Source organism: Ciconia boyciana, chromosome 9 (genome assembly GCF_034638445.1).
Source record: "Ciconia boyciana chromosome 9, ASM3463844v1, whole genome shotgun sequence".
NCBI classification, from domain to species: domain Eukaryota; kingdom Metazoa; phylum Chordata; class Aves; order Ciconiiformes; family Ciconiidae; genus Ciconia; species Ciconia boyciana.
In genome coordinates, this window is record NC_132942.1 from 44,552,520 (window position 1) to 44,566,727 (window position 14,208).

Genomic DNA, 14,208 nt, shown 5'->3' on the forward strand with positions numbered 1-14,208 from the left:
CATCAAACGTCGGCGTCTCCTATCTCTGTGTACCGCAGACTGATTTAGAGTGACGTTCGTGGCACGTTAAGTCATTTGGCATCCTCCGTTAGCACAGAAGGTGCTCTCCTGCGGAAGAAAGTGGCTCCCTTTGATTTGCAGTGCTTGTATAGCGTGCGCCCCGCGGCTAGCTTGGTCTTTGCATCTCTTTGGCTGCAAGGAGACGTAAAAAAAAAAGCAAGCTGTGTTGATTTCAGCATTGTGTGAAAGTATTTTCCCATCATTCTCTGTTGAAAAGCATGATTTAATTAACATTTTTATATGTTTATTATTTAAGAAAGCACGTGCTGCTGCTGCCCTTTTTTTTTATTCCCCCCTTGGTTTTACCCAACTTGTGTTTGTTATGAAATAGTTGAGTCGTATTTCATGGTATAGATGGGAGGGGAAGGGAGGGATGGACGGACAGCACCCACCCATCCCAACCTGCCTAATCTGGAGACCTGGCAGGGCGTCAGTGTTGTGTGATTGGTGTCCATGGCATGGAACAAGTCAGGAATAGTTGCTGGGCTTTAAATTCCCTCTCTGCTAATCCACGTTAGCTCTCGAACAAACGCCAGACCTGCTTTTTTTCTTGCGGTTAGACTACAGGTGCGAGCTGGATGCGTACGTGGGCTTTCTCCCCCTGGTTATGATCTGACACCGCTGGTTTAAGCAGCATCGCTTGGGGTTTATGGCTTTTAAATCAGTGTTTCTTGACACGAGGAAAAGAATTGTTGGAAGCTACGTGCTTTCCAAAGGGAGGCCACCCAAACCCACGTGAGAAATCAAGGTTATGGTGAAGATATATCTGACGTGGTGATCTCAGCAGAGCCCTCGCTGCTGCAAGAAGGGGTTATTTACAGGTTTGCAAGCTGTAAGGGAGACTGCCAACATGGTCCCTGCTGCAGACGTTGCAGATGTTCCCACCTGCAGCAAAAGCTGGTGGACAAACACCCTCCCATCCGCCCGAGTAGGATGAAATAAGGTGTCACCAGTGGCCGTTTGCTGCTTGGCAGTAGAAGAGGATCTCAGGATGCTGGGAGATCTGTCCTAGCTCCGTAATCTCTTCTGAGCATGGCTTGATGTGTTTTTGAGGGTCCAGCAAACCCTGTTGAGGTTCCTGGCTCAGTTCTCCTGGAGACCACTTGGTCTGTAAGAAGGTCAATGCATTTAGACAGGCAATTTGTGCCAGTGGCTGGCCAAAAAGGCACAAAGCTGAGCACTGATTCTGGATACCGAGTAATGTCTTCAAGCGACGGGTTGCAGATCAGAATCGGGGCTATTTAGGGTCAGTTTTAAAGTCCATTTCTCTCTGCAAGCCTCTGCCGAAGCCTCTGCCCAAGGAGGGTGGTGGCTGCAGGCAGCAACCCTCTTGTTTATGTGCATTGCTCTCGTGTAACAGTCCCAGGGATGGGTTTTTTGCTGCGTTGTGGCCTTGCTTAAAAAAAAAAAAAAAAAAAAAAAAAGAAAAGCCATATTTAGTCCTTTAAGCACATGCTTAACCTCACACCAGCGCTGGAGACTCCCCCACGCCAGCGCTGGAGACTTTACTCATCGCAAAAGTAAACATGTGCTTTAGGGCTCTGAAAACAGATTAAAAAAAAAAATCCCGCCCTGAAGGAGAAGGGTAAACATTGCTAAAATGTTATCGTTTGTGCAACTGTGCTCTGGGTGCTGGATATGGCCACGACCGCAAGAGTTTCTTCCACGGCACGGGAAAGTGCCTGGGAGTTTTGCCGGGACCAGCTGGAGCAGGGAACGGATTTGTTTAGCATCCTCTGCCCTTATCAGCATAAACAGAGCCCCCATCTTCTGGGGGGGCACGATGACCGGACAAAGACCGGCCCCCATCTCTGGGGCGACTGCAAGATGAGTGCTGACGGCTCCTTGGTCCCATCAACCCATGTATCACCATCAGCGAGATGGTTTTGGAACCCCCCCTCTCCTGATGTCCTGACCCTCTGCAGCCCCTCTGCAGCCGGCCCCATTTCCAGTGGGTCCCAACATGGGTTGCAATGGGCTCTGGCTGGGTGGGCACCCAGTGGGTGCATCCCGGGGAGACCCCTGTCCTCCTGGAGCCCATGCGGGACTTCTTCTGGTTAGCGCATCAAACCTGCGCTTGGAACTTGTCCTGCTCTCCTCCGAGAGACACCGTGGAAAGCAGATATATATAATCATAAAAAATAATAGCCTTCTGACGCCTGGACCTTACAGCTTTTGCCGAGGAGCCCTCGGCCTCTCCGCGTCTCTCTCTGGGGCTAAAGATAGCTGTGTCTGCAGCTGAGCTGTGAATCAGGAGTAAAAAATGTGGGTCACCTCCTGTGCGAAGAAATGAACATTCAGAGACTCATCTGCTCCTGACCTCATTTTGCTGGGTATGAATCAGGCCTCCAGCCCGGCAGACCCCACAGCTGCTCCTGCTACGGCAGCTTTGGACACGGTTCCCAAACCCCACAGCAGGCCTTTATTAAAGGCTTTTTGGGGCCAGTTTTCTCAGTTATAACGAAAGGGTGTTAATCGGGTAAGAGTGTAGGCATGGCTTTTTTCCTGGGGACAGCGATGGTGCTCAGAGCAGGGACCCAAGAGGTTAAACCCAGCGTTCCCACCCCGCACGCGTGCGCTCACGTGTGCACAAGCGTGCACCAGCACGGGCAGGCGTGCTTCACCGTGGCATCCACGTGTGCCGGGACACGGCGCCTGCCTGCACCAGCACCGCTCGGGGTGAACACGGACACGTGCCTGCGCGCAAACGCTGATGGGCACGCGTGTGCATGCACAGAAACACAGTTGTCCGTGATCACGGGTACGTGCAACCAGGTACTGACGCACACACCCAGGGAAAACTGCACATACGCTTAATGCAAGTCTCTCTTTTTAATTTTTTTTCCTATCCCACTGTTGCAAAATCCACTCCTGTTTTTTCTTTGTTAAACTAAAACCTGACATGGACTCCAAACCAGCTAGAAACCCTAAGGAGAAAGCACGAGGCTGGCACCTGGGAGCCCTGAGCAGGGTCCTTCTCCCTCTCACACGCTCCGCGTGGGCTCTTGGCGGAGTTGCTTTATTTTTCTGTGCCTTGCTTTCCCCATTCCCAACTCAGGGGTTCTGCAGCTTTTCTTCCCCTCTGAAAGTCAGCTCTGCTCCCGAAGCACGTGAGCAAGAAGGTGAAGGCAGCGGTGGCACTTCTGGAGGGTGGCATTGCCTGGGACCCCGCTGGGTCACACCACCCCATCTTGAAGGGACATTTGATGCGGTGCCGCAGGTTAATAAATGCACCCCATGAACCGCTTCACCCTCTGCCTGAGCTGCTTTTAAATAAAACGATTACAGGGGTAAATCTCTTCCCCAAAGGTGGAAGGACGCTTTCCTCTTTGCATCCGCCTGCGCTAAAAGGTCCGGCACAGCGGAGGAGCATTTCGCCCTCGTAAAGTAGATAAAACTGGAACACGTTCAGAGTCGTACGTCGCAGCCGTGACCTGCAAACCCCAACAGCACGAATTGCTCTTGGATGGAGGCTGGGGCTAGTGCATGTGCTGGACTGCGTTCCTGCTCCCGTTCGGGTTTTGTTGCCCCGCGGAGCTTCGTCTTTCAAAACCCCGGAGTCAGGAAATAGTTAAACGCTACAGTATTTTGATTAGCAGAGCCTTAAAGTCAGTAAAAAAGACAGTCAGAGAGAACTATCAGGAGCATGCTAATGAAGTGAAGTCATCAGCAGACACCAGAGAAGTATTCATGCCTGCTCCATGCCGGACGGGTATCGTCGGATCCCAGCAAGGCGCGGGCAGGTGGAGCGGGGTTCGCAGGGACCCGGGGCTCGGCCATCCCGCTGGCTTCACTCCCCTCCCTTTGGATATTGCAACGCTTTCCCTGGGATTTTTTTTTTTGCTTCACTGGAGCTTAATGATATTTCCAGCTCCGCGGGAGCTGCGAGAAGACTGGAGATAGCGCAGTGAGAGACTAGAAAGACAGCAAAGGGCAGCTCCCGGCTCCGCGGGAAAGGTGAGGGCATTCTCTTGGAAAATCCCTTGGGTTTCTCTGTATCGCCGGCGGTTGGGTCGTGGCAATGCTGGGGGTGGGGAAAGGGGGATGTTTCTGGAAACACGGCGGGTGTTTCGTGCTTGCTCTGCAGCTGGAAAGTTTGCTGAGTGGTGGCCGGGGATGGCGATGCCCCGGTGAGCCCTGCCTGGCCCCTGCGCCCAGGTGCGGACCTCCCGGGAGAGCAGGGCTGGAAAACTGCTGTCGGGAACGGCGAGTAAAGCAGAACCCAGCTGCCTTTAGCCCTTACCCTCTAGTCTCCCTTTGAGAAATACGTGGGCAGTTTTAATAGCATTAAAAAATATTGTTCTCCTCTTCTGGGGCTTTGCAAAGAAACGGCGTCGAGGCTTTATCATCCTTTCTCTTAGAGCCTGTGCACGTTAGTAGCCGCGGCTCACAGGCTCAGGTCCTACCTTTTCTGTGAAAGATGGCTTTTTTGGAATAATTTAGAAACTTAGGACAGAGCAAAGTTTTAGTTAAGCCATTGCCTTAAGGCTAAACCCAGTAACTCTTATGCAGACAAATCCACGCTGGAGCTGATGACTCGACAGTGCTGTTTAATTTATAAAAAGTCACACCACAAAAACATGCATTTTTATTTATCGTAAATGAAAGAAAAATATGCAGAAGAGGTTTTGCTCCTAACCAGATGCGATTAACCCGTTCAAGATGATGAGTCCCTGGGACTGTTCCTGGGATAAGATGAGCATATATCGCTTTACAGCGGTTAGAAATGAGCCGACGACTCAACTACTGCATCGAGCTTAGTGCTCGTAGAGATCCTCAGCCTCTCTTCGGGTCTGTCCCCAAATTTTGCATTTTCTGCCTCACGGTAGTTTTAATTTTCCTGTTGCAGAAGCGTCCAAGCTTGTGACACTGAGAGTGTATTTCGAGGAAGACAGACACCCAGCTTCTGGGTTTATGTGAACTCCCGCAATACCCTCCTCCTCATTGCAAATAAGACGTCCTTAAAAAAAAAAAATCCCTTGATTTTATCCATATGGAGGTTAACATTATATCAACATTAACTGAATTTTTGGGGCCTAGGGACTCCCAGCGAGATTGGCGACACGATTACCTTTTTAATCCTACATCAGAAGCATCTTGTTTCCTCGTATCCCGTTATAGCTAGAAAATCTTAGTGGGAGTCACTCTAAAAGCAATAGCTCTCTGTTTAGCTGCATCCCAGCCCAGCCCCCCGTCCCTGGGCGGTGAGGGGCACAGGGGGGTGTCCCCCCGCCTGGGAAATGCCCCTTCATCCACGTGCATTGCACGCCGGGGCGGCATCTGGGCGAGCTCCTCGCGATGGACCCAGCTCTGCGTCCCTGCTGCACCTGGGGACATCGCACTGGCTTCTTTTTTTCGGTTGCGAGCGCAGCCTTAATTAAATAAGAGAAAACCCAAGGAGGATTGCCTCCTTTCTTAACTCCCTTGCCCAGCTCCCCGTCCCCAGCGTCTTGTGTCCTGCCTGTGGCGGGTGCAAGCAGAGGACCCACAGAAGGACCTTGGGTGCGGGCAGAGGTGGACAAGCGCAGGTGGCCCTTGGCGAGGTCTGCTGGGTGCTGGGACCCGCTTCTGTGCAGCCTCCCCAAGCCCGACTTGGTGCTCCAAGCTCTCAGGGTGACGTTTCCTTAATACACCCAAAGTCATTTAAAACAGCGACACGGAGATTCACCTTGCGTGCTCTCCCAGCGAGCTGCCAGCGGGGCTCGTGGCTGTACCGAGCCGCCCAAGAAGAAGCTAAAATTGCCAATTCCTCTTTCTTTTTGTGGGTAGGATTTGAGCTCCGCGCTCAGCAGGGGGTTCAGGCGCAGCCGTGCCAGCTGCGGGTGGCAAAGCCTGGCCGTCAGGCTGGCTCCAGCTGCCTTCAAAGGGAGATGGGAGCGTGCTCTCCGAAGCTGGAACGCACCTTGTCCCACCAAGCACATGGGTTTTGCCAGTCTCCCGAGCCCCGTCTCGGCTGGAGTTGCGCCGTAACCGGCTGGCTGTGCATCCAACGCAAACATACCAGTAACTAGTTGTGCTGTTCTGATTTTTGCTGCAGATTTTTGGGGACCGCAGCACTCAGGGACCCGAAAGTCAGCTAGCAGGAGCTGCCCGCAGGTCCCATGGGCTTTCAACACCCTTGGATCCTCCGCCGTCCACTTTGGCTGGCTGTCCTTGGAGGAGAAAGGTGTTAAAGGGCCCGTGGCCCACTACTAAGCAACAGTTACCAACAACCTTAAGCAAATAAAATATGTGAGATTATGAAAACAGGGGAACTGCAGCTGATTCCCAGCATCTCTGTGGTGTGAGTCAGTAGTGCATGTCTGCTGCTCCCCGCTCGTTCCTAGATGACAGCATCCACACATCAAATCTGCCAGCCCTTGGAGATTAGACATCCCCGAATATTTATGACGGTTTCAAATAACGTGCATTTCTCTGGCTGCTAGATAGCACGAGTGAGAAGCTGGGATTTACGGGTTTGTGTCCTTAAGGCTTTTTTTTTTTTTTTTTTTAATGCATAGTTACAGGACTTTTCAGATGTCGTGTGCTATTTCTCTGTGCATTTTGAGCTGCAGCTTTCACCCCAGTGCAGCTCCTTGCAGGTCAGGTCAGCAAGCCTCGATCACGCGCCAGCTCAAAGAGAGGGAAATTCAGCTGATGAAGGGAGGGTGTTATCCCAGTGGTGTTCGATGTTGGCTTTTTACGCAGATCCTCAAGATCCAAATTACGCAGGGAATATTTCAAGGACGTCACCTGCAGCTTTCCCCCCCGCAGGGGCTGGCTGAGTGGTCCCGGGGAGATGCCCAGGCTCCATCCAAAGGTGGGAGACCAAGAATCACTTTCGGAGGTGCCCGTCCCACCGCTGAGGTTCAAGGGAATACCAGGCGAGCACAAAGCTAACTTTTACTCTGCAAACCTCTGAAAAAAAGTGGTTTTATCCAGCGCACTGTTTCCAAGGTGGCTTTCCCAGGGTGGCCATGCTGCTGCTGGAAAGGCTGGAAGCCATCGCTCGAGCAAAGGCGTTTTACATGTGCAGGTAGATTTATTTCGGCTCTGAGCTGTTGCTATCTGGCACTATATAAATAACTGTATAGGCAGCCCGTCTCCGCAGGCAGATGTCGGTCTGTCCGAGCTCGTCTGCAGAGGCGTTCCCCAGCTCTCGTGGCAAGTTGTGCTCCCATAATTTATCAGGGTTTGGGGACAGTAAGTCTTGCTGCAAGGAAAAGTGCATGCGCTTGAGCCAGGCAGGCGTTGCTAGGGCTGGTTTGCCGTCCCACGGGCTGTGTCACAGACTCTGACTTTTCGTGACGCTGGTCGCTGTGGGAAGATGAGGATGCGATTTGGGGTTGGTAGAGGGGACCTGTCTCCTCAGCTCTGCAGTGGCTCGGTTGTGACCTTAGATGACTCCTGTCCCCTCTGCAAGATGGGTCTTTTGGGATGTGCGTTGTGGGTTAGCCAGCAAAATACAGATCCTTGCAAGAGAGGCACTGAAGGCAGACGGAAAGTCAGGGAAATCCCTCTAAGAAGACAAATGCAGCTGCTTTTCCCAACCTGCTTTTAAACACATCCTACAGCACAGAGCCCATCTCACCTCACCCTGGGAATTGCTTTCTTCGCCTGCCATTACCATAACTTTTCATCTTGCCGGTCTTTGCCGTGTCCATGGATGCTCCCTCGTGTTTCCAGCCTCCACCACTCCAAGACCTGCTGAGGATCCCCTTGAATTTGTGGCTGTCACCTCCGTAGGACGCTCACCTTTTTCTGAACAGGCAACGCTTGTTAAGAGGATGGAGCCCTTCATCCTGGTACCATCTGGAACCCTTGCTCGCCATCATCTGGCATCGCCGGTGACCCACGAGCCCGGCTGGCTGCGGTGCCGAGAGCAGCAAGGGCTTTGCTAAGAAATGGCATCAGCCTACGGGAGCATGGCACTGCTCTGCCACTTGCTCAACACATCCTGGACTGCGGGCACCTCCTCGAGAAGGCTCGAAGGAGCTTCTCCCTGAGATTCCACCTTTCCTTTTGAAGGACGGGGAGTGTGAGAGACAGGCTCCAGCGCAGGGACAGGGACTCAGTTCAGAGAAGGACTCAGGTGACTTCAAATTTGCTTCTCTGGAAAAGCAGGATGCAGCGACGCGAAGCCCTTGGCAGCTTCTGCTTTCGTGGAGGTGTTGGGTGGCATCGCTCCAGGTGGTCTGGAAGGCATGTGGCCAGGGGCACGGGGCAGGCGGTGGCCACGGGCTGCCGTGCCGGCTTCTGCCCCAGCGCTGCCACCTCCACTCCCGTGGTCCTGGTCCCCTCCGTGCCCCTGGTCCCTGTGCTGCATCCCTTGGGGACTCACACGAAGTAATCCCTGTGCGCACAGCATCCAGCACGCCGCAGGTGCTTGGTTCCCTCTGAGATGAGGAATTGCCCCGGCGAGGTGCGGTCCTGCCGGTCTCCTGCGAGACCCCGGGCTGGGGGGCTGCGTCTGCGAGCGGCAGGTACAAGCAATACAACCCCACACCCTGGCTGTCTTCGCCGCTGCTCCGGTGCCTTGGGTGCGCGCCGGTCCCGGCAGACCTCGTGCTCCAGCCTGGGCAGTGCAGGTACCTGCCGTGGATGGAAGTCATCTTACAGGGCAGATCTCTGCTTCGCTGCAGGAGTTTTTCCCTCTCCTTGAGACGTCCCCTTGCCATGTCCCAGGTCCCTGCTCCTGTGCCCGCAGCCACGGGATGATGAGCCTTCCCCAAAGCATCCTCTCCGCTCCCCTCGCAAGCCTAACTTTCTTCTTCAAAGCTCAAGGGAAGAATGCGCTTCCGAAGGACGGACTTTTTATCCCTTGCCTTGCTTAAATAGGAATGGAAAGAGAGGCTTTGGCTTGCGTTTATTTTAATTAAAGTGAAGGAGAAAGCTTGGGTTCATCACAGCACCTCTGTCGTTGGTTCTCGAAGGCCTCCTGGGGGGCACACGGGCCAGGGAGACTCGGAGAGCGGATTTCTGGCAGCAGCCGGCTTTTTGGGGCTGGACGCTGAAGTCCTGGAGTACAACATCGCCACCTGTTTGCCACAGGCGAACATACAGCAGCAGAAATCCCGGCAGGATAAATCCCACCAGGATGCACCCCATCAGGATGCACCCCATCGGGATACGTCCCATCGGGATACGTCCCATCAGGATGCACCCCATCGGGATACGTCCCATCGGGATGCACCCCATTGGGATACGTCCCATCGGGATACGTCCCATCAGGATGCACCCCATCGGGATACGTCCCATCGGGATACGTCCCATCAGGATGCACCCCATCGGGATACGTCCCATCGGGATACGTCCCATCGGGATGCACCCCATCGGGATACGTCCCATCGGGATGCACCCCACTGGGATACGTCCCATCGGGATGCACCCCATCGGGATACATCCCATCGGGATACGTCCCATCGGGATGCACCCCATCAGGATATATCCCATCAGGATACGTGTACCATCGGGATGCACCCCATCGGGATGCACCCCATCAGGATACATCCCATCGGGCAGCACCGCAGCGGTGCTCCCGGCTGCAGCATGCACAGGCTGCACAGCCGAAGCCAGGATGAGGAGGGGATGGAGAGAGCGGTGTAAGCGCTGGTTTTCTGCTTGGAGCAGAGGAGCTCCCCGGCCTGTGGGACAGTGCGGAGTGCGCTGCTGTGCCGGTACCACCTTTGCTGCTCCGGACTGTTGGACCTCCTGCTTTTCCATGCGCCCATGCATGCTTCCCTGGAGCCCTTCTGCCAGGCTCTTAACGTGCTTTTTTTCCCTCATCCACATCAAGAGGTTTAAATCAGACTCTGGAACCTGACGTGGGCAAGGCTAAGTCAGTGAGACCAGGACGCCACAGAGCTGCGTGTGATGGGGATGGCCTGCAAGCCATCGGGAGCTGAGCACATCCACGCACTACCTTGCAGCCGGTGTAGCTGCTGCATCCCCCTGGGAGGTTGTTGGAAGATCTGCTCTGCGATGGCAGGTAGAAAACGCAGAGATGGAGCAAGCAGGGCTGAACTGCTATGGAGGAGTTCACCCTGCTTCTCACTCTCCCTTGAGCAAAACTCCTTTGACGGCTTCGTCTTTCCAAAATACTCCCCGGAGACTGGCTGGGCAGGCGGTTGAATTAAGCCGAGGTGCACGCTGCGTCGCGTTGGAGTTGGTCTGCTGTGAAACGCGGGGTCTGTTCCCCAAAACCGGTTGCTTCTGCTGGAAAAGTCTCTATCCAGGAAGATGTCTTAGGGAAGAGCAGGCTGAGGGCTTGGGCCGGCTGGAGCGAAAGCTAGGGCTGAGCATCGGGGCACTGGGCTCGCACGCCTCACTGCATTGGTTTGGGTGGATTTCATTGATTTTTGGTGGATATTTAGGCTATCTGGCAATAGACTGAGGATTCATCACGCGTTGGGTTTATCCTCCTTCACCTCGATGCTAAAAGCTATTTTGTGCCTGTACAATGCATAGGGGCTATTCAAATCCTTTTTGTGCCTATAGAATGCGTAAGGGGTATTCATATACTTTGGACAAATGCTCCTGTGCTCCCCCCATTTCCATGAATAGCTTGTGAGGGGATTAAGTGTCAGACTTTTGTCTGGAAGAAGCCTTCTAGGAAATGACTCAACAAGACATTTGTATGTTTAAATTTGTCGGGATTTGAAATATTTAGGTTCTGCTTATGAATATTGGTATTTAATGGGAAGATCTTGACTCGAAAGCCCTGGCTGCTGTTTGCAGGAGGGAGATGTGTGCACGCACTCACACGCATGTGCACGCACACAAACCTCTTCTCGTTTGGCAAGTGCTAATGGGAACAAGCCAACGGAGATTGTTCCATTAATGGGGATTTATAGCACAAATCTGCTACTGTTTTGTCAAGAGAAACAGAAATAAGTGGGCTTTTAGTGCTGGGAAAGCTGGCCCCGGGGCTGTGGGCTGTTTACTAGCGAAGGGCAGCTGCTCAGAAAGGGCTGCAGGGGAGCAGAGGGAATAAAAGGCAAAAGATGGAGACGAGAAGACCCAGGATTTGGTGAAGGAAGCAATGAGATCAGGGGCAGGGACTCCAGTCCCTTACCTATGCTCCATTGAGCACATTTTCTCCCTGGAAGTTTTGGTTAGTGAACTCGCTGCTCGTTTTCCCCTTCGCCGTGTATTTCAAAAGCTGCCTTCTGCTCCAGATGTGTCAGTGTTTATCAAAATGTAAATAACACTCTGTGCCTTGGCTGCCCTCGGCGGCGAGCTAACGTCGCCATGGGTCCAGCTGCTGAGTGATGGAGGTCCTTCTCCTCCAGGAGGTGGGGGCATGCTGGACTATCCTGCTCCTCTTCAGAAACATGTGTGAAAAGGGTCTCAGCCTCTGGAGCTGGTCCAGGATAACCCAGGATAACGCCACGATGGTGGAGGACGTGAGCAGGTTGGGCTCATGAGAAGGCCCGGAGATGGGGAGACATGTTTGGGGAGAGATGCCCAAAAGTGGGGGTTGGTGCAATGTGGGGCTGCAGGGCTTCAGTCTCCACTTTCGGCTTCCCGGGTGGTTTTTGTGGGGCTGAAACAACCTTGTCTTCATTCGTTTGACGCAACTTAGGTTCGTGCTCTGTGGTTTTGAAACCTCTGAGGAGTGTTGGCTGAAGTCATGCCCCGGATGGCTCTCCCTGTGTTTCTGCTAGGCTTGGGTCTCTGTGCCAGCAAAAATCGGTCATTTCTGGGCAAAGCTGCCATACCCTCGCCATGCCCCTTCCTCTTTCCACCAAGAAGGTGAGAAACCTTTCTCTTCATCCCAGAGGATATCTTCTTTCTTTCCCCCGTCCCCATGCTGCATTAAAACATATATATATTTCTGCATCCTGCATCTCCCAGCCTTGTGAAGCATCTCAGGGGGTATCTGCGGCTGTAGGTGGACACAACATGACGTTCTCACCCTTCGGCCCTCCACGGGAGTTGGGTGGCCTCGGGAGCGTGTGCTGGCACCGTGGCACTGCAGGTGACAGCTGGGGACAGGTCGGTGCCTGACCCGTGGCTGGGCTGGAGTCAGAGGTGTGAGGTTATTGGAAGGTGCTTGTTTGTGTTGAGCGTGAATACCGAATTGTTCTCCCCGCGCCGGTCGTTATTATGCAAAGCCAAGTCCTAAAAAAATATTGAATTTCCTCTCCCATAATTTTGAGGAAAAACACTTATCCAGCATTAAGCAGCGATTGTGAGGTGTCCTTTCATCTGGACGCGCAGGGGAGCTGCTGGCACACCTCGGGGTGAGACTGCAGCCCTCTGTGCCGAGCAGAGAGAGGACCCGGCGCTGGGAGCGGTGGCTACAGATGGGGCAGCAACCTTGTCCTCCTCCTAGTCTTTTTATTAGGGTTTTTTTTTTAACACGCATGCTGCTTGAAACTCTGTGAAAAGCTTCTTTTTATTCACGCGCTCAAGTAAAAGTCAAGCTGAACTGCTTCATCTACAATAAGACTTTAAAGAGGGTCTGTGCCGCTTGGTGTGGAAGGGAGCCGGGATGGAGAGGGGTGCAGGGGGAAAGCCCGAATGGCCTTAAGAGAAATTTGGGGAATCTTATGGCTGCGGTGACATTGGAGGATGCAGCGGGACTAGATGCGGTGCCCCGATGCCAGGACCGGTCCCACGTCCCCAGGTCCCCAGTGCATCGTTGCTGCCAGCTCGGCACCAGCCGTGGCAGGGCTGAAGCAGGCGCGTGTCCATCCAGACACACCACGGTAATTCTGGGCTGATACCTGCAGGACCGAGGGATGGCTGGGTCAAAGATCGGTAGAAGGAGAAGGTGGTGTTCCCTCCTTCGTTATTCTTGTTCCATTCAAAATGGAAAAAAAAAAAAGAAAAGAAAAGAAAAAAGATTAAACTCCAGCCGGGTTTGTGGCCAGCTGGGAGGCAGCAACGGGCTCAGCAGTTCTCCTGCCTTTGCAGGTAACACCCAGAAGTTTCGTTTTGAAATGATGAAACTGGAAAATCCAAGACTAACTCAGTTGATTGCAAATGGAAAACGAAAATGACTCAACCCTGTTGCAGTATCAAGCACGGTCCATGAAAGAGCAAGAAGAACCGGGAGAAGCAGATGTGGTGACACCCTCTGGGAAGGTGACCGCCCGCGGTGGCAGGAGCTGGGTGCCAGGCTCCGGGACACTCCGCGGCTGTGTCCCGCGGAGGGTGCTGCCCGACTCCTGGGGCTTTCCCAGCTCTTCTTTTCAGAGGACACCCTGAAACAGAGATCCGCATCAGGAATCCCATTGCACAGATAGAAATGCCGCAGCAGGGACGCTGTGGCCGCTATCAATGCTAAACCCGCAGAAAACATGGATGCTCCTCCTGCCGATGCCAGCAGCCACCCCTGCAGCCACCCAGGCTCTCTCACACCCCTTCAACCCAAAGGCATGGTTTGTAGCTCTGCTTTCCGCACCGCTCACCTTGCCCGGAGCCACAGCCCTCCGCCTCCCTGCTCTTTGCCGGGGTCGCGCCAGCAGCAGCGGTGCTGGGGGCAGACGGCCCGTGTCCTACCTCTGGCGCGGGCTGCTGCATCCCAGCGGCCTCTCGTGATGTGCACAAGGACTGATGCTGGTGACACAGGGAAGGGAGCGGGGAGCCTGGGTCTGGCTGAGCTCCGTCCCAGCTGGATGCTCTGCAGCATCTGTTCAACCCAAAAGGTAGAGGAAAGGGGTTAGCAGCATGCAGCTGCCTCTGAGGTGCCTATTTTGGCATAATCACAATCTTTCTGCATCTAAATAGCCAGAAAATTGAGCCCTTGAGTTTCACATCTGCAAGGTCAAAACAGTGCCGGAGCCCTGGATAAACAACGTGTTTATACGGGAGCCGGGAACGGGAGGACGCACCGGCCGCCTCGGCCGCTCCCCAGGCACCGTACTGGCGCTTGCCTCCCGAATTGCGCCGGAGAGGGAACATCGCGTTTCTAGCAGGCATTGCACGTCTTTCCAAATCAAATACGAGACTGCCCGTGGCTCGGCGCTGGGGGGAGCAGGGGGCAGCCCTGAGGCAGAGCCGTAAAGCTGGCAGCGGGCAAGGCAGGGCTGCGGGACCCGTGCCAGCCTGGTGCCACCCCGCAGCGGTCCCCTCCGGCTCAACCAGTGCCACCAATTCCTCAGGGCGACGTTTCATTCCTGTCCGTTGCCAGGTTTTGCTCAGTTTCTCGCCCCTGGGCAC

The 14,208-nt window shown here is 53.9% G+C and overlaps 1 protein-coding gene across 11 annotated transcripts in view; it reads left to right on the plus strand.

The window, feature by feature from the left end:
- Positions 1-3,460: 3,460 nt before the first annotated feature.
- The window catches only part of ZNF469 (zinc finger protein 469), a 70,948-nt gene continuing 60,200 nt past the window's right edge, over positions 3,461-14,208 (plus strand). For 8 of the 11 annotated variants that reach the window (XM_072873432.1, XM_072873436.1, XM_072873435.1 and 5 more), the window contains exon 1: positions 3,491-4,017. The gene's annotated coding sequence lies outside the window, so the exon portion shown is untranslated. Of the gene's footprint in view, positions 4,018-14,208 lie in introns of all 11 variants that reach the window. The other 3 variants (XR_012044191.1, XR_012044192.1, XR_012044190.1) reach the window with 2 other exon arrangements.